At 39.8% G+C, this 25,009-nt stretch overlaps 1 protein-coding gene and 1 long non-coding RNA gene across 9 annotated transcripts in view; both read right to left on the reverse strand.

Moving 5' to 3' along the window:
- ARHGAP26 (Rho GTPase activating protein 26) overlaps positions 1–25,009 on the reverse strand; it is a 466,949-nt gene that overhangs the window by 23,246 nt on the left and 418,694 nt on the right. The gene's annotated exons all lie outside the window — the stretch shown is intronic.
- On the reverse strand, positions 2,005–23,372 carry LOC126957266 (uncharacterized). The gene is made up of 2 exons (XR_007726703.1): positions 13,065–23,372; positions 2,005–11,464 (listed from the first exon to the last, which is right to left on the reverse strand). It is a non-coding gene; the product is annotated as an uncharacterized LOC126957266 (long non-coding RNA).

Consider the following 25,009-nt stretch of genomic DNA (forward strand, 5'->3'; position numbering starts at 1 on the left):
TTTCCTTTAGATCCCTCCCCTATTTGCATGGGAAAATGACAATACAGTGATAGAGAATCACAATAAGACTCAACATATTCTAAATTCCAACAAAATCCCCAATCCTGCCTCCAGTGTTCGCTCTGGCAGATTCATATAGCAGATGGAATTCATATAAGAGAAGAAATAAAATGTAAAGAGTATGACTCTTTAAAACTTTTTTTTTTGTGAATCCAGCAAAAGCTAGTCATTGAGCACTTAGTATATTCAAGACAATAAATGATATTTGCCAAGGTCCCTTGACCTCAAGAGCTTAAAATATATTTGACAAGAAGCAACAGATTTAAAAACCATAGTAATGTAAGACAGTAAGATCGATCAGCTGAGGGCTAAGCTATTATTAGCTTAATACCTGGCTCCCCCTTGATTCTGTCTCAAGTCCTAGGAAAAGTGTCAACTTCTTTCTACTGTGCAGTCCCCATTTTCTTCCACAGTTTCTGCTACTCAGAGAGACCTCACTTTCTCAGTCCTCTCAACACAACCCCGCCCCACCAGACAATGACCTAGTAGGCAAAGCCTGGCAACAACTTTCAAACCACAACCCAGTCCAGGAACCCAAGCAGAACCAGGGACAATTTGGAGGTTCAAGAGAACAGCCCAGACCCAGGGGCTTTTACCAATGTGTTCTTTTGGTCAGTGGTTACCACAGGACAATTAAAAAGTCCTTCCAACTTTTTTTTTTTTTTAATGACTTTAATAAGTAGGAAACACCTCCAGCTTCCTATTCCATCTGTACCAAGAATTATGCCTTTGGCTAATGGCATAGTTGGGAACATATTCTGTGAACACAATGTGGGTTCTAAATGGTTTTCACATCCTCAGATATCTAAGTGGTTCTTGGCCAGAAGTACATGGCTGAAATTATCTGGGGGTGCGGCTGGAATGCAGGATATTCGTAACTATTATAATAACTTACTCCTCAATCTCCATGTTGATTATCATAGTATCAACTGCAATTTTTTTTTTTTTTTTTTTTTTTTGGAGACAGAGTTTTGCTCTTGTCGCCCAGGCTGGAGTGCAATGGTGCGATCTTGGCTCACTGCAGCCTCTGCCTCCTAGGTTCAAGCTATTCTCCTGACTCAGCCTCCCAAGTAGCTGGGATTATAGATCCCCGCCACCATGCCTGGCTAATTTTTTGTATTTTTAGTAGAGACAGGGTTTCACTATGTTGGTCAGGCTGGTCGTGAACTCCTGACCTCAGGTGTTCCACCCACCTTGGCCTCCCAAAGTGCTGGGATTACAGGCATGAGCCACCGTGCCTGGCCTCAAATGTAATTTTTAACAACAGAATTTCAGAATTTCATTTGTTTGTTTATGGTTTAGCCATAGCAGTAACATTTGGTATTAAGTGACCACTTTTTAACATTTATTACCACTATGTTTGAATTGGTATAATAATAAAATGCATACTCCATAGTACTTCTGTGATTTTTTAAAATTAAAGTTCTGGGATACATGTGCAGAATGTGCAGGTTTCTTACACAGATATACAAGTGCCATGGTGGTTTGCTGCACCCATCAACCTGTCATCTACATTAGGTATTTCTCCTAATGCTATCCCTCCCCTAGCCCCCTACCCCCTGACAGGCCCTGGTGTGTGATGTTCCCCTCCCTGTGTCCATGTTTTCTCATTGTTCAACTCCCACTTAGGAGTGAGAACATGCGGTGTTTGGTTTTCTGTTCCCGTGTTAGTTTGCTGAGAATGATGGTTTCCAGCTTCACCCATGTCCCTGCAAAGGACATGAACACATCCCTTTTTATGGCTGTATAGTATTCCATAGTGTATATGTGCCACATTTTCTTTATCCAGTCTATCATTGATGGATATTTGGGTTGGTTCCAAGTCTTTGCTATTGTGACTAGTGCTGCAATAAACATACATGTGCATGTGTCTTTATAGTAGAATGATTTATAATCCTTTGGGTATATATCCAGTAGTGGGATTGCTGGGCCAAATGGTATGTCTGGTTCTAGATCCTTGAAAAATCACCACACTGTCTTCCACAATGGTTGAACCAATTTGCACCCCCAGCCACAGTGTAAAAGCTTCCTATTTCTCCACATTTCTCTCCAGCATCTGTTGTTTTCTGACTTTTTAATGATCGCCATTCTAACTGGCATGAGATGGTATCTCACTGTGGTTTTGATTTGCATTTCTCTAATGACCAGTGATGATGAGCGTTTTTTTCATATGTTTTCTGGCCACATAAATGTCTTCTTTTGAGAAGTATATGTTCATATAATTCACCCGCTTCTTGATGGTTTTTTTTTTTCTTGTAAATTTGTTTAAGTTCCTCATAGATTCTGGATATTAGCCCTTTGTCAGACAGACAGATTGCAAATATTTTCTCCTATTCTGTAGGTTGCCTGTTCACTCTGATGACAGTTTCTTCTGCTGTGCAGAAGCTTTTTAGTTTAATTGGATCACATTTGTCAATCTTGGTTTTTGTTGCCATTGCTTTTGGTGTTTTAGTAATGAAGTCTTTGACCATGCCAATGTCCTGAATGGTATTGCCTAGGTTGTTTTTTGGGTTTTTACAGCTTTAGGTCTTACGTTTAAGTCTTTAATCCATCTTGAGCTAATTTTTGTATAAGATGTAAGGAAGGGGTCCAGTTTCAGTTTTCTGCATACGGCCAGCCAATTTATTAAACAGGAAATCCTTTCCCCATTGCTTTTGTCAGGTTTGTCAGAGATCAGATGGTTGTAGATGTGTGGCGTTATTTCTGAAGCCTCTGTTCTGTTCCATTGGTCTATATATCCGTTTTAGTATCAGTACCATGCTGTTTTGGTTACTGGAGCCTTGTAATATAGTTTGATGTCAGGTAGCGTGTTCCCTCCAGCTTTGATCTTTTTGCTTAGGATTGTCCTGGCTATATGGGCTCTTTTTTGGTTCCATATGAAATTTAAAGTAGTTTTTTCTAATTCTATGAAGAAAGTCAATGGTAGCTTGATGGGGATAGCATTGAATCTATAAATTACTTTGGGCAGTATGGCCATTTTCATGATATTGATTCTTCCTATCCATGAGCATGGAATGTTTTTCCATTTGTTTGTGTCCTTGTCTTATTTCCTTGAGCAACGGTCTGTAGTTCTCCTTGAAGAGATCCTTCACAACCCTTGCAAGTTGTATTCCTAGGTATTTTATTCTCTTTGTAGCAATTGTGAATGGCAATTGGAAAGCAAAAAATAAAAATAAAAAATAAAAAAGCAGGATTGCAATCCTAGTCTCTGATAAAACACTTTAAACCAACAAAGATCAAAAAAGACAAAGAAGTACATTAAATAATGGTAAAGGGATCAATGCAAAAAGAAGAGCTAACTTAATGCAACAAGAAGAGCTAACTATCCTAAATATATATGCACCTAATACAGGAGCACCCAGATTCATAAAGCAAGTTCTTAGAGACTTACAAAGAAACTTATACTACCACACAATAATAGCGGGAAACTTTAACACTCCACTGTCAACATTAGACAGATCAAGACAGAAAATTAACAAGGATATTCAGAACTTGGACTCAGCAATGGACCAAGCAGACCTAATCAACATCTACAGAACTCTTCACTTCTGTGATTTTTTAAATGACTAAATAAATTATGCCTTTTGTTTATTTGTACTTTAGAGTCATGGCAATAAACCTATCAACAATACTACTGCACATTTTTATGTACCACAATGATGCCTATTGCAACAGAAGGACTGTAAACAGACGAACACTCCTCCAAGAAATAAAGAGCACATTGTATTTTGGTTCTGATGCAAAACTAAAGGTGTATGACTACACATTCTCATACTCATAGAACAAACACATATGTGAGATATAAGATGCACAGGGATGGTTATTATCCAGGACTCTGTAGAACCTTAAATTCTCCTTTCACTACAGAAGTGTCTGGCTGTAGGTTACTTAAAAATGACAATGGCAGACAAAATAAATAAATAAATAAAATAAAAATCTTGCTCCCTCCAGCCTCTCATCAAACCCAAAACAAAACAGACAAATTTCAAAATGGTCAATTTCACTCCTGGCTCTGAAACCTCCAATATCAAATTTGCAACCCCTTTCCCACTAATGAAGCCAAGGATAACAAACAATTAAAAAGAGGATAAAATGATTTTATAACTACAATTCTAGCAGACGACTCCTAAAGGCATTCCTACAACCCTCAGAGTCCAGATGGGTGTATTGAGCTGAATACCCAGTGCCCCTAAATATTCCTGGGTTCCTGCCAGGCCCCCACATCTGGGCCCAATGACAGCAACAACATGGCATATACTTTAGCATGGAAGGAACATTTCCTGGTCTGGTTTGGATTCAACTGGTAGGCTTACATCCACTTTAGTTTGCTGGTCCACAGTGTCCTCAAAAGGAGTCAGACAGTCCCAGTCAGTCTCTCTGAAATTCACTGGACAGTGAAAGAATAACGGTTTAGGAAGATAAGGCTAAAAGGTTTGGCAGCATACTGGGTTGTGGCTGATAGTTCAAGTACAGTGTGTAGCAATATCATCAGCTTGACACCCTTCTATGGTGACTCACTTGAATGATGGAACGTCTGCTGGACCAGCCAGGGAATGCCTGCCGTACTGTGGCAGGGCTGCCCAGGCAGGCTCCCAGTGTGACAAGGGATGTGGCAGACCCTCTCTGGTCTCCACACCACAGTAGTAGAGCTACGACAAGATGAAATGTTCTATTACTGGAGGAGTAAGCTGGCCGTGAAGAAGGAAGTTAATCTTTCAAAATTCTAATAATGAAAATTACCGACGGCCTTGTAGAAAATTGGAAAATACCAAAAATAAAGAAGAAAAGAAATACAATCATACATATAATCACTGTTAACACTTTGGCATATTTGTCCTCGCTTTTTTTGGAGAATCATACTACACATGTAGTTAATACCCTGCTTTTTTTCCACTTAATAAGGCATTTTCCAATGCCATTATATAGCCTTTGATAACATATTTTAAAAATGGCTACAGGTGTTCTATTGTATGGTATACTCTGATTTATGTAACCATTTTCTTATTGTGTACATTCAGACTCCTATCCCCCTTTAGCTATTATAAATAATATTGCAACTCACATCTTTGTAGAGGATCCCTGCCAGTGTCTCAATTGTGTCCTTAGCATAAATTCCTGAAAGTAAAATTAGTGGGTCAAAGGCTAGGAGTTTCTTTTAAAGGTCTTGATATACCATGCCAATAGCTTTCCAGAAAGGTTCTACTGCTGTGCATTTCCACCAACATTGAGAATTCCTTCTCACCATGACACCACCACCATTAGGCATGATCATTAGAAAAAAATTAGATGGACATTTTTTCAGTGTTCAGAGGTTACCTTGGACTCTTTACTTTCCTGATATTTTCAGTGATATATGAATGAATACAATTCCCTGCCTGTGTTGTTTCCACATGGAAGCAATGTTTAATTTTCCAAAGGGCATTTTGACAAGACGGTCGTATGGGGAAGAAGACAAGCAGATGGATAGACAGACAGATACCCACAACCTGGAGACATGAGACCCCCTAGTTGAAAGGTATGGCTGCTCCCAAAGGAAAAGAGAGTAGTGGATTTGTAGCTTAGTGTAGGACTTTCAAAACAAGGATGAAGTAGGAGGGATGAGGCACACAAGGAAGGGCCTGAGAGTCTTGCACTAAGAGTCTCTGCAGTGTCAGACTATGGAGAAGCAGCAAAATTGGCATTTGCACGCCTCTGCCAGGCAGTGGCTGATGATCTGCAGTCCAGGTCCCCAATCATATGTCTCAGGCCTGGGCTGAGCCTTGGATCACCGGCCCAGGGCTCATCTTAATGCTGTCAGTTCCCCTTCCGGGTTAGACTGTTAACTGGGGATGGTGCTATTTAAGTAACAGGGGGCGGCTTTAATTTTCCCTATGATGAAAAAGAGAATACAATTCCATGAAAATCTAAAATGTCCTATCTAACCTAATCCCATTTCACTGAATTCTTCTTCCTTGGAAAATATCCCTTTATGGTTTGACTTAAGGTAGAGGGAAATCAAACTTTAGCCAAGAAAATAGAGCCAAAAAGAATAGTGGTAAATTGGCTAGTGGTAAACCAGACCAAATGACACAAAACCAGTTTTTATCTGTTGAAAATTTGAAGATATATATTCCTTATGTGTGTCCACTCAAGCTTTTACAACACAGAAATCCTGTATAAGTCCTAACCTCCTGGATTTTCAGTATATACTTCACAACTTTATGAGCAGAAAAAATCCACATGTCCCTGAGCTTGACTGTTCCATGTTCTTTTCTATTACTCAGGTGCAGATGTCTTTGCACCGATTATTTCCCCTCATCTAATATAATTTAACATGCATTTTTATTTAAAAAATGACAGAGTTCTGTTTCTTATTTTAATGAAACTAGTGAAATCCCCTTAAGGTCTTAACAATAATAGGGAATTGCATTTTAAAATACTTCTTCAATAATTTGCTTTAAAAATAGCTTGACTAGTTTACAATGCAGTGATTCTGTTTTCTTGCTTAAAAAAAATTTTGTTAAACTATTGGGTACTGTGGCTACCACCTGGGAGATGGGATCATTCATACCCCAAACCCCAGCATCACACAATATGCCCATGGAACAAACCTGTACATGTATTCCCTGAATCCAAAAGTTGAAATTATTTACATGAATAAAATAATTTATGAAGTTTTAAATAAACTTTAAACTTAGATGGGGTGAGTAGGAATGGCAAGTAATTCCATGATTTAAACAAAATTCAAGATTTTGGAATAGCACATACATCATCCTTAATGTTCCCCAAGTCAATAATCTGAATCTTTTCTCATTGAATAATACAGAAATATGAGGTAGAGGGAAAAATTCCAGATTGGAAACAAAGACACCTGGACAACAGTCCTAGTTCAACTGCTCATTGTACAGAAAAACCTCAAGGGAAAGGGCCAGAAAGGTTAAATGGGCAGAATGCTTCTATTGTGCACCATGGCTCACAATACTTATTGAGCTTAATATTCTTTCCTGTTGAACCTAAGTGTAGCCTCTCAATCTCTTCCAATACCACATTTCAGGCACAACAGAACTTCCCAGAATAAAAATTATTTACTTTCTCTCAACTAAAAAATTTCACAATTTATGAATTCATATTTTAAAAAACACTAAAGCATTTTGGGGGCATTATGAAGTGTTCATATGGTAACATTTGCTATTTCAAAAGATATGAATAGTTGCTAAGAAATCCCAATACTTCCTTACTAGGCATATAACTCTTAAATTGAATGCAGTACAATTGCCTTTCTCTACATAATGAAGATATTGTGCTTGCCAAAACAAATTCACTCAAGTAACATAAAAATAAAAGGAAAGCAATAGTGCTACTACATCCAATCTTTCATTGTTCTGGGGTATAATCTAAAGCCACTGTTTAAATGCTAGAGATGTTTAAACATGATTCTTAAAATCTGTAAGCAAGAAACTATGACTGTCTCAGGGGGTTGAGAGTGTGGAACTGAATGTACAGATACGGACTGTACATTCACTTTTTTATTTATACTGTTTGGAATTTATCATGGGCCTATACTATTTTATACTACTAGTGGAAAGTGCTCTTTTATACATGGTGCTAGAATAACTGGATATCTCTATGGGAAAAAAATGACACAATCCCCTACCTCACACCATACATAACAAATGTGTCCCAGATGGATTATAGACCTAAATGCCAAAGGCAAACAATAAAGATTTTAGAAGAAATAACTCCAGAAACTGAAGGTTCCCAAACAGAGGTTGGAATTTATCCAATAGGGCATAGAGAGGGCATATCAAAAACAATATTAAAAGAGTAAAAAGGCAGCCTACAACATACAAATGAGCAAAGGGTTTATAACCAGACTATGTAAAGATTTCCTACTGGTGAGTAAAGACAACCAAGTGGAAAATGAGCAAGAAACCTGAATAGGGATATTAAAAGAGAAAATCCAAAAGAAAAGGCACTCAACCTTTCTGCACTGCAGGAAATGCAGATTAAAACCACAGTGAGACGTTACTGCACACCCGCCAGAACGACTAAATAGTTAACATCAAAATGCTGAAAATACCAGAGGTTTATGAGGATGAGGTACATCCGTAATTCATTTTTTGCTGCAGGAGGGGTGTAAATTGCTACTATCATTTTCAAAAATAGGGTAGCATTATCTATCAAAGGTGAAGATATTATTCTCTCAGACCCAGTAGTTCCATTGCTAGACATACACCCTAGGGAAAGGTGTGTTATGTGTACACTGGAAGACGTGTATTAGAATGTGTATAGCAAATTATTTGTAAAAGCAGAGACTGGAAATTCAAAATTTCAGAAAAAGTAGAATGAAAAAATAATTCTCGTGTATTAATACAATAGTGTACTCTACAGCAATGAAAATGAACTACAGCAACATAAATTACTTAAATATGGTTGAGCAAACGAAGTTGAACTCAAAAAAATAAAATACTGCATATAGGCATATATACAGTCTATCCTCATTATTTCCATATTCCTTATTAGCAAATTCACCTACTTGCTAAAATGTATCTGTAACCTCAAAATCAATACTTTTTTGAAACAAAGCTCTGCCTTGTTTCAGCTTTCATACTGTAAACAAGTGTCTGTTCAAAGTCTACCTAGTACCACGTTTTTGTGTTCTTCGATGGTGATTTTGCCATTTAAAATGGCCCCTAAGCATACAGCTGAAGCACTGTCAAGTGTTCCTAAGCACAAGAAGGTTGTGATGTGCCTTACAGAGAAAATGTGTATGTCAGATGAGCTCCAGGCATGAGTTAATGGTGCTGCTGGTCCTAAGTTCAATGTTAATAAATCAATAGTAATATTAAATAAGGCGTCTTTAAGTAGAAATACACAAAAAACAGGGTGATGTATTGATCAGGTGATGAAAATGTGTGACCAGGGGCTTGCAGAAAGCTCACTCTGTATTTCTCCTCCATGCAACGGCTTAGTATTCAGTAATTCCATGTTTGCAGTGACTTTACAGAACATGACTACCATGAATAACATAATAATGTATTTATGAGGTAAAAATATAAATAAAAACTAATTGATTCCCATAAACATGAGATTAGACATTACCCTTGTAGGGAAGAAGAAGACTGTGATGAGGGAGGAGAAAGCAAGAGATGTGGACACCAGCAAGGTTGCAGTTCTTAACCGGGTGTCGGGGGGTAGTTACTAAATAATAATTTAGTATTATTTAGGGGGTGTTTGCTAAATAACAATTTGTGAAGATGTACATTTATATTTCATGTACTTTTTAATACATGTTCAAATCTATCTTAAAACATATGGATAGTAAATACCTTAACATATTAGCAGCATTCTCTGGGTGATGAGATTAAAGGTAACTTTGAAATAGCTTTATTTTTTTAGAGTAGCTAGAGGTTCACAGCAAAACTGAGCAGAAAGTACAGAGTTCCCCTAGACCCCCTGTCCCCATACATGAAGTTTTTGTGTTTTTAAAACATATTTTTGCAATTAACATGTTACTTTTATAACCACAATTTAATAAATATTACAAAAAAAAAAAACAATTCTCCCCAGCCACCCAAACTGCGACTTTCACTTCATAGAATAAGGATGTTTAATAGAGGCAAAGTGATAGTTCAGCCTTTGTTGCACCAATCCATGGTTTAGGTTGCACAATACAGTTGGCAGCTCCCAACTTGTATTGTTTCTCTGCCTACTGCACTCAGAAATTATGTTGACTCTTTTAGAGACTTTTTTATTTTGGTAAACTTATTACAGTAAATCAGTGGTCTCTTCCTTTTACCCGGGGTAGGGGGACATCAAGGAGGATGCCTCTGATGTAGCATTCTGAGTAAGCTGTACAACATGTTAACAACACAGGCTGAGAGGCATTGGCTCTCTGGCATACTTTCCTATATGGTTTACTTTCAGGGAATAGTTCCTGTTTGGACTAGGGGGAGGAAAAAGATTTAATAAGAATCTAAATGTCCACTGCTGAAAACAAAGGAGTATCTAAAATTAGCAGCAGTAGCCCAAGGCATTTCAGCTCACGGGTAACCCTGGAGAGAGGAGATTCCTTGAGTAAGGAGCCTACAATATTTCACTATGTTCAGGACTTTTCAGCAATAGAAGCAGCACTTCGGCTAAGGACAATGTCCAGGATGATTAAGTTAAACTCTTGCAAATGCACAAACCTTGGTCCGGATACTATGAAAGCAGATGAGGCAGAGAGATAAACTTGGATGAAAAGGCTGAAAGTCTCCAAGTCTTTTTCTTTCCCTCCAAGTGAATAGCAGACTTCCCTCTAATTCTGGTGCTTATTTAGTCGTCTAAACATGTGGAAAATTGTCTCTGATCTGATTTTAATCTATTCAAGCTTCTTCTTTACTCCATTTATATCTTCCACACCTGGCCCTGCTCCTTTAGCGTGACCATTCACAAACCTGACATTCTCCCTGTGTTCCCGCTGGCCCTCCACAATGGCTGGCGCAGGCTGCCGTGGAGGAATGTAATCTTACTAGGCTTCACGGTGATTTTTACCCCTTGTTCATTTGGTTCTGAAGAGCTTATTGACTTGACTGGAAAAAAACTTTAAATGATTTTCCAGCAAACTCACCCTTTCCACTGGAGAAAAACAGTTTTACCATCTGTGAATAAAAACAAACTGAAGAAAAATCATTTTTATATTCTCTTCTAGTTATTGTACTTCAAAACCAAATATCTACAGAGAAGTCAATGAAAAACAGACATGGCAAAACACAATTCTGATCTCACAAAATTATAATTTCTATTTTTTTTCAAATCTGAGGTGGATCCAAATGCACTCTGGATAATCTATGAGTTAACTTACAGTGCAAAAAGGTTTTATACATAAATGCTTAACTTAAGAGAACTATTCTTGGTGAACATTTCAAAATTCAAATCTGATGATCACATCATTTCTCTGCTTAAAACATTTCAATGCTTCCCCATTGCTCACAGGATAAAGGCCTTCTCACCTAGACTGTTACAAGAATCTTCAGCCTGTTTTCTTTACCTTTTACCATTCCAGTCCATCCTACTGTGCACTGTAAGTACATACACCTGCTAAAGACATAGCTTAACAAATATTTGTTGAATGTTGTTGAATGAAGAGCATTTTCCTGCTCATAAACTTCTCGTTACTTAACGAATGTAGAATAAATTCCTTACTCTGGCAGACTGGAATAGTAGTTACAGTTTATTCTAGAATTTTTGCATTCCCCTTCTTCCGGTTCATTTGGAGAAGTTCTTTTCCATCCTAAGTGACCCAGGTGGGTCCAGTGTCCCACTGATTTCACTGCAGGGGCAGGCCTGGATCACATGCATTGAACCCTTCTTCATCTGTGGAGTCTAATAAAGTAGTCCCCCTTATCCTTGGTGGTTATGTTCCAAGATGCTCAGTGGATGCCTGAAACCGGGGATAGTAGCGAACTATGTATATACTATGTTTTTTATATGTATATATCTATGGTAAAGTTGAATTTATACATGTAGGCACAATAAGAGATGAACAACTACAATAATAAAACAATTAAAACAATATAATGAAAATTATGTGAATGTAATCTCTCAAAATATCTTACTGTACCACAAATCTTAACAGCCTCAGCATATATTTTTCCTTCCTTAAGTCAGTAACTTTCACCTTTGCACTTACAGGAAGCACTTTACGGCTTCTCTTTAGCATATGCAAATTGCCAGCATTACCATTCTTGGACTTTGGGGCCACTGTTAAGTAAAGATTATTTGAAAATAAGCACTGTAGGCCTGGCGTGGTGGTTCACGCCTGTAATCCCAGCACTTTGGGAGGCCAAGGTGGGTGGATCACCTGAGGTCAGGAGTTCAAGACCAGCCTGGTCAACATGGTGAAACCCTGTCTTTACTAAAAATACAAAAATTAGCCGGGTGTGGTGGCATATACCTGTGATCCCAGCTATTCAGGAGGCTAAGGCAGGAGAATCACTTGAACCTGGGAGGCGGAGGTTGCAGTGAGCCGAGATCTTGCCACTGCACTCTAGCCTGGGTGACAGAGCGAGACTCTGTCTCAGAAAAAAGAAAAAAAGAAAAAAAAAGAAAACAAACACTGTAATACCTGGAGTCAATCTGATAGCTGAGGTAGCTAATAAGCAACTAAAGTGTGGCTAGTGTCCACAGTGTGGACATGTTGGGCAAAGGGATGATTCCTGTCCTGGGTAGCAAGACTTCATCATGCTACTTGGAATGCTACGCAGTTTAAAACTTACAAATTATTTATTTTTGTAATTTTTCATTTAATATTTTCAGACAGTCGTTGACCATAAGTAACTGAAACCAAGGAAGGCAAAACTGTGAATAAGGAGAGCCTACTGCATATGAATGCTCTTCTTTCTGGATCCAACAATGAAATGTATTGGCTTAGGGTGACCAGAGATCTTTTTTCATATTACATGGCAAACATCTGTCCGCAAATGAAGTTAAAATGAAAAAAAAGAGGGAAGAAGAGCCAAGCAAAATAATAATTTGGGCTCTTAAATCCAAACGTGCTGAGCGTTAGATCCACCGTGAGACTTCCCAAAATGTCAGTTTATGACTTCCATTTCTTTCCCTTAAGCTAGCTGGGTTTCCTCATTTCAAGGCCGTTCACAACAGAGCCCCAACTCCCCTCTCAGTACTCATTACTTGCCTTCAAAGTCCCCAGGGCTCTCCAGGTCGGCAAACTTTTTCTTAAGGGGCCATCAAATAAATAGTTTAGACATTGCAGACCAAGAGGCAAAACTGAGAATATTATTGAGGTACTTATATAACCATTTAAAATGTAACAATGGAAAAACAGTCTTTTCTCACAAGCCATAGAACAAACAGGCACCTGGATGGATGTGGCCTGTGGGCCTTGGTTTGCCTACCCCTGTTCTAGTCAAATGGTTTTACTTGTGCCTTGAGTGTGCTTTAAGCTTTTGCATCTCCATGTTCTTGCTGATGCTGCTGTTCCCACATGAAATGCCTTTCCCTTTCCCATAACCACCGCTCACCTGCCATTCAAAGCCCATTTCAAATGTGACCTCCTTGCTCAGGCTTCTTTGATATCACAATGAGTTTGATCTTTCTCCAGTGAGTTAGATCTTTCTCCTTGGAATCTTCAAGGGCTGTGTTTTTCTTCAGGTCTTGATGCTACATTGAATTGCAGTTGTCTTATCCCTCTTTTATCTCTTGCACACTGTGAATGCTTGGAACTGACAATATCTAAAGACTGTATTTTAAAGAAAGACTCCACAGGATCAAGTAAATAGTTAAAAGAAAGGAAATGGATCTACCAGAAACCAACGGTAAGACTGCTGGCAGACAGGGAAGGTAGACATTTCTGAGTCAGAATTATCTGATGTCATAAAATGGTACAGCTCTCATTCTGGTGTTGTCATGACAGCTCCACATACGGCCACTTGCCGGCTTGCCTAAGACAGTTAGGCCTGACAAATACGATGGAAGTGGAGATTCAGACATTTCATTTCTGGTGGGGAGGGAGACAGGCACGTTGGGCATAAACTTGGATGAATGCCTGTGTTTCAGTATTCATTCTCAGCCACCCACTGGCATTGTTCTTGCTCCTGGCTACTGGGTGGTGGTGCCCAACCTCAGTCATGCATGCCCCAGCTTCTTTATGTTTGTCACATCTGTGTATCACATGTAATTTTAATAGATAATATTTTCTTAATATTTTCTTTAGATTGATCTCCTTAACAAATGTCTACTTTAGTCCATTGTAAATAACATCTCTTTATTAGTAGTATATAGAAGAAAGTTCATCCAAGCACCATTGAAAGCTATTTCAGCTATCTCAGTGCCACACAGCTCACATTTTGGAAATTTCTGTTCTTGGCCACTAACCCTTTTTTACCCTCTTGTAAAAGTGTGGCATATATTTTCCCAAGATCTATTTAATTTTTTGGAAGAGCTAATTTAATGAATGAAAAGCATATTTGTCCACTCAAGCAAGGTGTGCACAGTCATTTAACGTTTCTCTCTCTTAATTTTGGTATCATTTGTATACACTACCTACAGAATAATAAAAACAATTATCAACATTAAAGGAATGCTTTGTACTCCTGGGAGAGTTTAAAACAGCTGTATTGAGGTATAATTTATATACCATGAAATTTATCTGTCTTAAGTGTACAACTTTTAGAACATTGATAGAGCTGTGCAAGCATCATTCATATTCAGTTTTATAATGTCACCACCACCCCAAAAGGTCCTTCCTGCCATTTGCAGTTAAGCCCTTCTCCCATTCTCAGCCACAGGCAACCACTGATCTGCATTCTAACTCTAGAGAGCTGCCTTTTCTGGATATTTCATAAAAGTGGAATTGCATATTGTGTGGTCTTTTGTGTGTGACTTATTTCATTTGGCATAATGTTTTTTGAAGTTCACCCATGTTCTGGCATGTATAAGTAGTCAATTTATGTTTATTACTGAATTCTGTCCCATTCTATGGACATGATGTTCTTATTGAGTAGTAAGATTTCTGCATAGATTCTGGATACAAGTTCTTTATTAGTGATAATATTTGCAAATATATTTTCCCAGTGTATGGCTTGCCCTCTCATTTTTTCAGTGGTGTCTTTTGAAGGGCAAACAGTTTTAATTTTGATCAAGTTCAATTTGTTAATTTTTTTTTTTAATTGTGCTTTTGGTGTTAAATCTAAGAAATATTTGCCTAACCTAAACATTTTCTCCTATGCTTTCTTCTAGTAATTGTCTGGGAATGTCCTTATTTCATTTTCATTTTAGAAGAACAGTTTTGCTGATCATAAAATTCTTGGTTGACAGCTTTGTTATTTCCTTAAGCACTTGGAAAATTCAATGTGTATCTAGCCACCATGGCGCACGGAGCCTCCCTCTTATGTTCCTGACATGCTGCACCTGCTACTCAGGCAAACTGCAAGCACCCTGCCCCATGCAGCACTATTCATAATATGTGCCCTTGCCTGCAATCTACTGAAGCATTTTTACTTTAAGAAGCATGTGTTGGAAGATATAAAAGAAAAATATTTAAAACTGTTTATGAGCAAATTTCCTCAAAAAGCTTCAGAAGCTGGTCCATTTGTGCCATCTGTTATAAAAGAAACTAGAAACCACCTGTCTGTCTGCCTGAGCTCTGCTCTTACCAAGGAAGCTGTAATTACCTCGTTGGTGAAGGATTTGAATCATTACAGTAAATCCTTATTCAGCACATATTGTATTAGGAAGGCATGCCTTCCTAATACAATATGTGCTGAATAAGGATTGCCTTCCTAATACAATATGTGCTGAATAAGGATTTACTGTAATGATTTTTTTGTTTTTCCCCCTCCTTCTGTCCTCCAAAGATGTAGTAAAACCTTGGCTATTAGGAGCCTGGAAGAGTGAATTGTGCCTTAGCCTTGTTTACTACTCAACAATAAATATTTAATAATCAAATATTTACTTATCACCTATTACATGCTAGGCACAGTTGTAGGCACTGGAAGCACAGCAGGAAACAAGCCCAGCAAGGCCTCTGCTCTCAGGCAGCTTACATTCAAGTTCAGTAAGCTTCAAGGTAGGGTGGGGGAGAACACAGGGTGGGGGAGAACACAGGCTGGTGGAGGAGAAAAATATCAAAGCTCCTACTGGCATTTTAAATATCTGATTCTTATAACATTTATATTTTTTATGTTTTCTAATGTGTGTAATATAGCAATTACTAAGACAGGTATATACTTTATAATTAAGTAAATAAAAACAAACACATATTGAAAGTACATGCCCCAAATATTTTTTCGGATAACATTTAAATTATTATTGTAATGGAAAAAATTTGGGAAATACTACTTATGAGTGTGTAAAGCCAAAAATAAACTCGTAAACAACCAAAGAAGATAATTTTAGATGGTATTAAGAGCTATGAAATCAACCAAAATCAAGGCAGTGTGAAAGCAGGTGCCTGGGTGGGGAGGGTGTCTGGGTGTAATTTGGATTCTGTGGCTAGGGCAACTTCTTTTGGGTGACATCTGAGCTGAGATCTCAACAAAGTAGACTGCTGACGGCTCACTGTCTTAAGCCCCAGTGCATCTTTTTTTATGGTTAAATATTTGGGATTAAAACAAAGCTAACCCCCATTTCTGCCTAAGCTCCTTCACAGTCTCTTTGCCTAATCACAGAGCCTTTTCCCAGAATACTATGTGAACTTAATGGAAAGGGTCCTATTTTGAAAGAACTGTGGAAAGAATATCAGTAGTAAACATTGGCCTGTCTATAGCAGAATTCCCAGTAGCAGCTGATAACAGCAAAACATACTTTTCCTGCATGAAATTGTTTCTTGGTAAAGCTAAAAAGTCACTCTGTTTAGGGAAACAAATGCTTGCCTTTTCAATGAAGTCTCTGTGCACCCTTAAAAAAGTATATTGCTTGTTCCATTTTGGAAAAGGGGAACTACGCAAGCTCCAAACAAACAGCCTAGGAACTTCTCTTCCTCTGTGTAACCTGACACATCTCTAGCTATCTGCGGGACGCAGCACACTGTTCGATACTACAGTTATTACACCTCCTTTTTCTAGGTTACCCTCACTTTCACTACCTGAGATGTAACAGTTCTAAAGTTCTACTCCCTTTTTGTCAGTATATTTATGTTAATTCACTTGCAACAGTATTCACGGTCACAGTGTTACAAGCTCATTCAGTTCCCTTCAGAAATCATCAGTCTACACTTTCAAAAATATCCACCTGAAATGTTAGTGAGGGTAAACTTTCCACAATGTCATCCCCAAAACCCCACAGCATGTCTCTGTCAGCTCTTCCTTCTTCCAGTATTGTCACCCAGCCTTATCGTGACAAAACGGCATTTTACATTTACTCCAACTTTCTGTCATTCTCCCAGAAAACTATAGGAGAGAAAGGAGACTCCTCTCCGGGAAGGACTATTACAAATGACAATTTAGCAAATTACAAAAATGAAAGAAAATCTAATGTACTTTACAAAATGGCAGGTCCTCACATTAGCAAGAAATTGAATGAGTATGGCAGGGTTGGGGCCTAAAAAGCTATACTTTCAAAACACTATTCCTGCTCTGGTCTTGTGGTTCTGATGAGCAACCAGAGGTGGGAACCACTGATCTTGGTTCCCATTGTGCTGTACATCAGCTCTGAACATGACTGGGAAGTGTGAATGCCCCAGGTGTTGTACTTAGTAGCAAAACACCATTGTGATTACTTTGTTCCTCTAAGACCTTTTATTTGTTTGCATGGATTTTATTATTATTTTTGGCTCTGGAAATATGTGTAAGCTTCTTATCCACTGAATTAATAAACTTTAACTGCTAATCAGAGATTTGGTCAAAAGAACTGTAGGGATTCTGAGAAGGGAGGGATCAGACACGAGGACTGATCAGTCCCTCGTGTCCTGTGAGATGGAGTGCTCTCATTTTCCATTTTTGGGTTCAAAATCAAGGGGACTGTGGCCTCCTTACAGCTGAGAAAGGAGAATCAGTGTCAAGAGCAAAATGTTTCTCTCTGCTGAAGCAAGACGTAGCAACAACACGAAGTCCTGCTTCTAAAATTACAGCTCCCAATGGATAGAGTGCACTTACGACATGCCAGGTAGGGCTGAACGTTCCCCTGTCACTGACTCGTCACAACAGTCCTGCAAGGGCAGCCCTGATTTTGCATAAGGGTAAGCTGCAGGTTGGAGGGATTAAGTAATTTGCTAAGAGCCAGAAAGTGGTGGTGCTTGGCCTGACCTCAGGCAAACTGACATCGGAAGCCGGGCTTTTCTGAATACCTGTGCCACTGTTCTCCTCTGGCCTTGCCTGTGCGGCTTCCACAAGGCGGATGGCTCCGAAAAAAGCTCCCACACGACTCCTACACAAACCCGACAGACACAAGGGACCAGGAAAGGCCTGACACAAACCAAACAGACTTCCAGAAAATTTGCTTAAATTGCCCTGGAAGCTGTTGAAACAGGTGAAATCCCATTCCATGATCGCATAAATATACATTAAATAGAAAAGAAGAAAAATTAGCTTGGAAGCTTCTCAGTAGTTTCATGGGTTATCTGTTTTCAGAGGAAACTTGTCACACTTGATAAGCAGACTTCTAAAAGAAAACAATATCCTTAAGAATACTGAATTAACAGCTACGTGCAGGAGTTTAGGGTCAGACAGCCTTCAATTACTGGCTCTGCCACTTATTAGCTGTGTCACCCTGGGCAACTTAGCTTCTGTGTCCCTCATTTTCTTTGCCTACAAAATGGGGATCATTAATAATACCTACACTTCATAGGATTGGTGATAATTAAAGGAGATAATATATACAATATACATTAGTATATTAAAGCCTGGATATAGTAAATGTTTACTAAATGGTAGCTGTTATAATTAGAATATGCTTGGCTTGTCCTGAAAAAATCCTGCTTTTATTTTAAAATGAAGAGTAGATTTAAGGACTCAGTATTTGTACCATCTCTAAATCCTAAGGCACTGATCCACACAGAAGTGAAAATGAAGACAGAATTGCACCATCATGCAAACAAATGGAAAGAGAGAAAAAGTACTACATCTCAGGTTCTAGAGCTTTCATTCTAGGATTACTTCCCCTCTTAGCACAGCCTTGTCACTGTGTCTGCACAGCAAAGCTCCCCAACGGAAAATGTACAGAGACAAGTTCGTAGGTGCTCAGGTTGTGTCACCAGTGGCAAATAGGTCCACAGGTATCAAATTACCTGTGCCCAAAGCTCAAAATTTCATGTTCACGTGGAGGTGTCAATCCTGAGCTCCGGCTCATTTATGAAACTTCAGTAAGCCCCAGAATCTTCTTTCAGGGCAGGAAAACAGGAGATGTCTGTTTCTCCATTGGTTTGCTCAAGAGTAAGAGAGGCTTGATGTTGCAGCAAATAGGCCTGGGAAGATGGGGAAGAGTCACTACTTCCCACTCCACACTCATACTGATGGTGGCACAGTGAGGAGTCTGAGTCCCTAGGCACTGCTGTGGATGGCTTCTTAGAAGCCCCACGTGGAGATGGAGTCGTGAGGGGGTTAGAGGAAAGGGACACAGAGTCACAGGGCAGTACTTCCTCCTTGGGGTGGGCTTTATCCTTGGACTCCATGTTCTTAAAAGCAACATCACATACGTTTCATACAAATGCTGCCAGAGATGGCGCTGCTCATTCTTATAATACTCTACAAGGTGATATTATAATATCCACAAGGTGAGTGACAAACAGTCCCCATTCCTAAGCTGGACAAGGTAGGCTGGACTGGATCCTTGAATGTTAGGCTTCTGAGAATGGCTGACTTTCTTGAGGGTGGCAGGTGGGCCATTGCAATAGCTTTCCTCCCTCCTTTTCCTTCTGAGCCATGGCCTCTTAACTTCTTACTTCTCCTCTCCCTGCCCTAATCTCTGCAAAGAAGCTAAATCCTGGCTCTTTAAACGGGATGGCTCCTTTAGGAAGACAGGCCTAGAGGACATTCAGTGAGAAACTTCGCACCGGGGATGCAAGGTCAAGTGGGAAGAGCAAGGGAGGGGCAGTGGAGGCAGAGTGTGGTTGGGAAGCTTCACTCCTCTGCTTGCCAGCCTTGTGACAACTCTGCCTCACTCCCCTCTTTTGAAAACGAGGGTAAAAGTTACCCTAAAGGGTGTTTGTGTGGACTGCAGGAGTTAACATACATCAAGAGGTGGGCACCATGTCTAGTAAACAGAAAGTGCTCCCTTGACAGAAGGGCAAGGATTGATATTTGCTGAATCGGATAAAGTAGTGGAGTTAAGGAAGGAAATAAATAGCCTTAGGGTGTGCACAGCCATTTTTTGCTTTTGGAAAAATTTGCTTTTGGAAAAGCAAAAATAAACACGGAGGATTCCAGGGCTCTGCTTAATTCAAATATCCAAAGCCAGCTTACTTTCTTCCTACTTCCTTTGTTTTTGGTAAAAGAAAAAAAGGAGGGACACCCCATAACATATATTTTTAGTGCAGAAATTTTTTCTTAATACAGAAAGAAACTTTGTTGTTTCTAGCTATAAAAAGACTTCATACTTATTGTTAAAAAACAATAAGCAAAAGACAAAACCAAACCAAACTTATCAATACTCCTAATCCAGATACCACAGTTAACATGTTAGTGACTATTTTACAACCTTTCTTTGCGTATATATGCATCCATACATATTTCATCTCATGCATTCAAATGACACCATAATTTACACACTTTTTCATTCTGTTTTCTTCGACAAAGTAGTTCTGTTCTATAATATCCCCATATCAATAAACAGTTATCAGCAATATAATTTTCAGTAGCTGCATTGTAGTTCATGGCTGTGTAATAACTACACAACCATCAGTATTGTTGGACATTTAAATTATTTCTCTTACTATTGTAAATAATACAGGGGTAAAAATCCATTCACTGTTGCACAGATCTCTCATTAATTCCTTCTGATAAATACTAGGGGTGCAGTAAGCCCACCATAAGGCTTACAACATGTATTGACAGAAAGGTCTCACTCCTTTATAATCCCATCCCCAGTGGGGCAATTTGGCCTCACACTCCTTCCCTCCTCTCCCCTTTTTCAGTCTCTTGAGTATATGGATTTTGTTGCTTCTGTCCATCAAGACTGCCAAGGCAAAAATGGGGCAGATCCAGTCTAGGTTCAAACCATCCCTCCAAAAGAAACGAAAGCTCTAAGAGGAGACTTCTCTGAACCACTGCAGTGTTTCAGAACAAGGGGGCTGATGAGAGGCAGGAGGGTAGATTTGTTCTCCCTTAGCCTCTTCTCCTGAATTAAGAATTACTGGCTTCCTCCAGTCCATCAGTCAGCAAGCTGAGTCTGAACACTGAATTACAGCAAGGGAATGAATGAGCTTTTATAGACACACACATGCTGCGCACACACAGGCACACAGACCCCCACCCACGGCACCTCCAGCTATGATGCTGGAGATACTCAGGCAGGTAAAATGTACCTCCATAACCCTCATGGAATCACCAAGGAATGCTCCTTATACACGTTTTTAAGGGAGAGACAAAAGGATAAGCAATAATACATTAATTCAGGTTAGAGGGAGGCCTGAATATTTGTAATGAGTATTTCAGCTAGTCCAAAAGAGGCATTCTCTACCCCCAATGGGCAGGAAGGGACAGCTGGCATTTCGGACTTGGCAAATCCCTCCTGAAAGATCAATGTTGTCTCTGTATTGGGTAGCCTGATCTGGTCCAAGGTTTATTTGTTGAAATAGATAATGTAATATTCAGACTGTCAGCATTTGCACACATATGCTGCTTTCCCTTAACCCCTTTCCCCCATGAAACTTTCAGAATCTAAATACCTTACCCCTTTATTCAAGGGTCAGAGTTTCCGAACAGGGGCAAAGGGAACTTCAAACCATGTGGTTACCATAAGGAGAGGAAAGAAGGCAGGAGCATCAATCTTTAAAAACTACAGGTTATCCAAACTTCTACTGAAACTTAAGAAAATGGAGTCCTGCCCCAAGTGCCTTCTACTATATTCCCCATCAGCATCTCCGCCTGCTTAGGAGGATGACAGAGACAGGTGCAGAGACACTGCTGAGGAGCCACAGGACTCACACTGGTAGTTAGAGACCTACATCGGACACTAAGGAGTTGGTGGAGGAAGCCATTCCCCGGTACGCCTTCGCCCATAACCAGAGGTAGGGGTGGCCTCCGAGGGGGCCCCAGGGGAATTTCCACTGGTGAATGCAGCTGCTACTTTCTTGGCAACTCACAGTACGTGTGGGCAGGGAAGAGCTCAAGAAATGAGTTGCCTGAAGCCGACTCATTCTGCAAGCTGCACCCCGGCAGATGATGGACTGTGGGTGAGTTTTGCAACTGTTCAGGATAAGGCCAACTCCCGGTGGGTTAGCACCAAAGCCACAAGCTTTGTGTTCTTCCAGAATAGTAGCTGAGATGAGCTAACAGTACTAAGAGTTAACATTTACTGAAGGCACATTACCAGGCAGGTCACGGAGCACACGGCTCTCATCATCTCCTCAATCCCCACAACAAGATCAGCAGGCGAGTTCTACCATTAGCCCCATTTCACAGGCGAGGAGACCATGTGTATGAATTGGGTGTTCTGAGGAATCACAGAAAACCTTCCAGGACATTTTAATCTGGCCCTATGCCAACCCACCTCTTGCCCCTCAGCTCTGTAAATATTTGGAAAAGCACTGTGTTTATACATCTTTTGTGAGATTATACTGCCACCAAGAACAGCCAAAATTCCCCTACAGGTCTTATCTAGGAAAGGAAAAGGGTTTTGTTTTGTTTTTTGCCACTTTTCATTTGCATGAGGCATAAGGAGAATAACCCTAAAATCAATGTAGCTAACCTGTTGCCATCGCGTTGCATTCAGACAGTCAACAAAGCCAGAGAACCACAGGGCCTGTTGGGACTCTTACCACCTGGCAGCACCAACTTTCCAAAGGATCTGTGTCACATAGGATTAGGAGGACTATGATAAAATCAATGACTATACCCTAAAAATTAATTTTCTTGACAGGATTTATGGAGATGACTATTTACATAGGGCTTGATTTTGAGAATAGGGTGGATGAAGACAGAGTGACTATTTACTTAAGAGAACTGGCATGGCCAGACCACCACACACATAGAGCAAGGGCTTTGTCTTTATAGCCTGGAAATTTCAGGGCTATGAGTATATAAAAAATCAATTGTTATGTGAATTATCTCCTAGGCCAATTAGCTAGGGTAGATAATAAATGATCTTGTGCATCTTCCATCTTAATGACAGGCTTCAGGTAAAGGAGTTTGTAGCTTATCAACAAACCAAGTTTTATTATTTTCTAAACTAAAATGGATTCACTTAACAAATATTTAGGAAGCATCAGAGTCAGGCCTTATCCTAAGTGCTGAGAATCCTGTGATACACAAGATAGGACCGGCCTTACTCTCATGGAGCTTAGTGTCATGAGGAGAGACAAACAAGTGAATTACCGGGCAAGAACATTTCAGAGGGAAACTGTGACGGAGTTTCCCAGTTCATCATCTGCAAGCTGCTCTCCAGCAATGGAGTTTCTCAGTTCATCGTCTGCAAGCTGCTCTCCAGCAGATGATGAACTGTGGGTGAGTTTTGCAACTGTTCAGGATAAGGCCAACTCCCAGCGGGTTAGCACCAAAACCAAGTGCTTTGTGTTCCTCCAGAATAGTAGCTGAGATGAGTTAACAGTAGTAAGAGTAGTAAGATTTGTCAACTCTTACTACCATTAGGGAAATAACACAGAGTATTGTGGTAGACAGCGATGGGTGTGGGGACAGAAGGGTCAGGGCAGGCTACAGCGTGTAAGGATCAGGGAAGAACCTTCTGAGGCAGCAGGAGCAGGTGTTGCTAAGGCCTCACAGCAAGAACAGATGTGCTTTGTACGGGGACAAGAATAAGCACAGGAGCATACAAGCCAGGGAGGCAACCGTGTCAGGAGAGGTCAGAGAGGTTAGTTAAGTCAGGTAAACAATGGCTGACCATGTAGGCCATGAGAAACAGTTTAGATTTTACTCTATGTGCAGCTCTAAGCCACTGGGGAGTTTTAAACAAATTCCCGAATCGGAGGCATTACAAAACCTGTAATGTATTTACAGAATTAAAAAACAAAAACAAAACAAAAAATCCTTAACATCTCAAAGATACTGGCATCTCCAAAGTGGGGGGCTAAAGTTCCTCTTTTTGCAAAATGAATTATCCAGAAATCTCTTCCAGTGTAATTTCATTTGTTTACTCATTCATGTCATGTAAAAATAAATGTTTGTCACTATGTTTCAGTCACTGTGCTTGGCACTGAGGAGATACAATTGAGAAGACAGGTTTGGCCCACAGAGAATGAGACAAATAACTAGGTGATGACAACACACTGATAAGTGCCCCACTAGGGATGATGCTTCCCTAACACTTGAGAGTTATCCCACCCAGTCTAGGGAGCGTGGAAGAGGAAGGTGTGAGGAGGGGGAAGCAGGAAAGGCTTTCTGAAGCAAGGATGTTTAAGAATACACTGTACCCCAGAGGTGAGAGGAAACAGGGCAAGGTAGAGGAAGTGAAACAAGTACAGTAAGGTCAAAGTAGAGAGTCTAAATAGAGGCTTCAGTGACAAGCCAGAGTAGGTCACCCAGGCCTCCCAGTTAATAAAAAGATTCAGGAGTATATCGTATCCATGGGGGCCATCAAATACTTTTGTGCAGGAGAGTGCTGTGTTCAAGCTTGCATGTTAGAACAATCCCACAGGTTTCAGTATAGAGAATGAGCCAGTCAAAAGGGTCAGGAAGGCCAGATTGGCAAGGCTTGGGCTGGGGTGGTGGCAGTGGGGATAGTGACTGGTAGGCTGCTGTGAGAACAGAATCAACAGGTCTTTTTTTTTTTTTTTTTTTTTTTTTTTTTGCAGTGTAAATAGTTGTTTTTTTTTTTTTTTTTTTTAAATTTATTTATTATTATTATACTTTAAGTTGTAGGGTACATGTGCATAACGTGCAGGTTTGTTACATATGTATACTTGTGCCTTGTTGGTGTGCTGCACCCATCAACTCGTCATTTACATCAGGTATAACTCCCAATGCAATCCCTCCCCCCTCCCCCCTCCCCCCTCCCCATGATAGGCCCCGGTGTGTGATGTTCCCCTTCCTGAGTCCAAGTGATCTCATTGTTCAGTTCCCACCTATGAGTGAGAACATGCGGTGTTTGGTTTTCTGTTCTTGTGATAGTTTGCTAAGAATGATGGTTTCCAGCTGCATCCATGTCCCTACAAAGGACACAAACTCATCCTTTTTGATGGCTGCATAGTATTCCATGGTGTATATGTGCCACATTTTCTTAATCCAATCTGTCACTGATGGACATTTGGGTTGATTCCAAGTCTTTGCTATTGTGAATAGTGCCGCAATAAACATACGTGTGCATGTGTCTTTATAGCAGCATAATTTATAATCCTTTGGGTATATACCCAGTAATG

Source organism: Macaca thibetana, chromosome 6 (genome assembly GCF_024542745.1).
Source record: "Macaca thibetana thibetana isolate TM-01 chromosome 6, ASM2454274v1, whole genome shotgun sequence".
In the NCBI taxonomy this organism is placed as follows: domain Eukaryota; kingdom Metazoa; phylum Chordata; class Mammalia; order Primates; family Cercopithecidae; genus Macaca; species Macaca thibetana.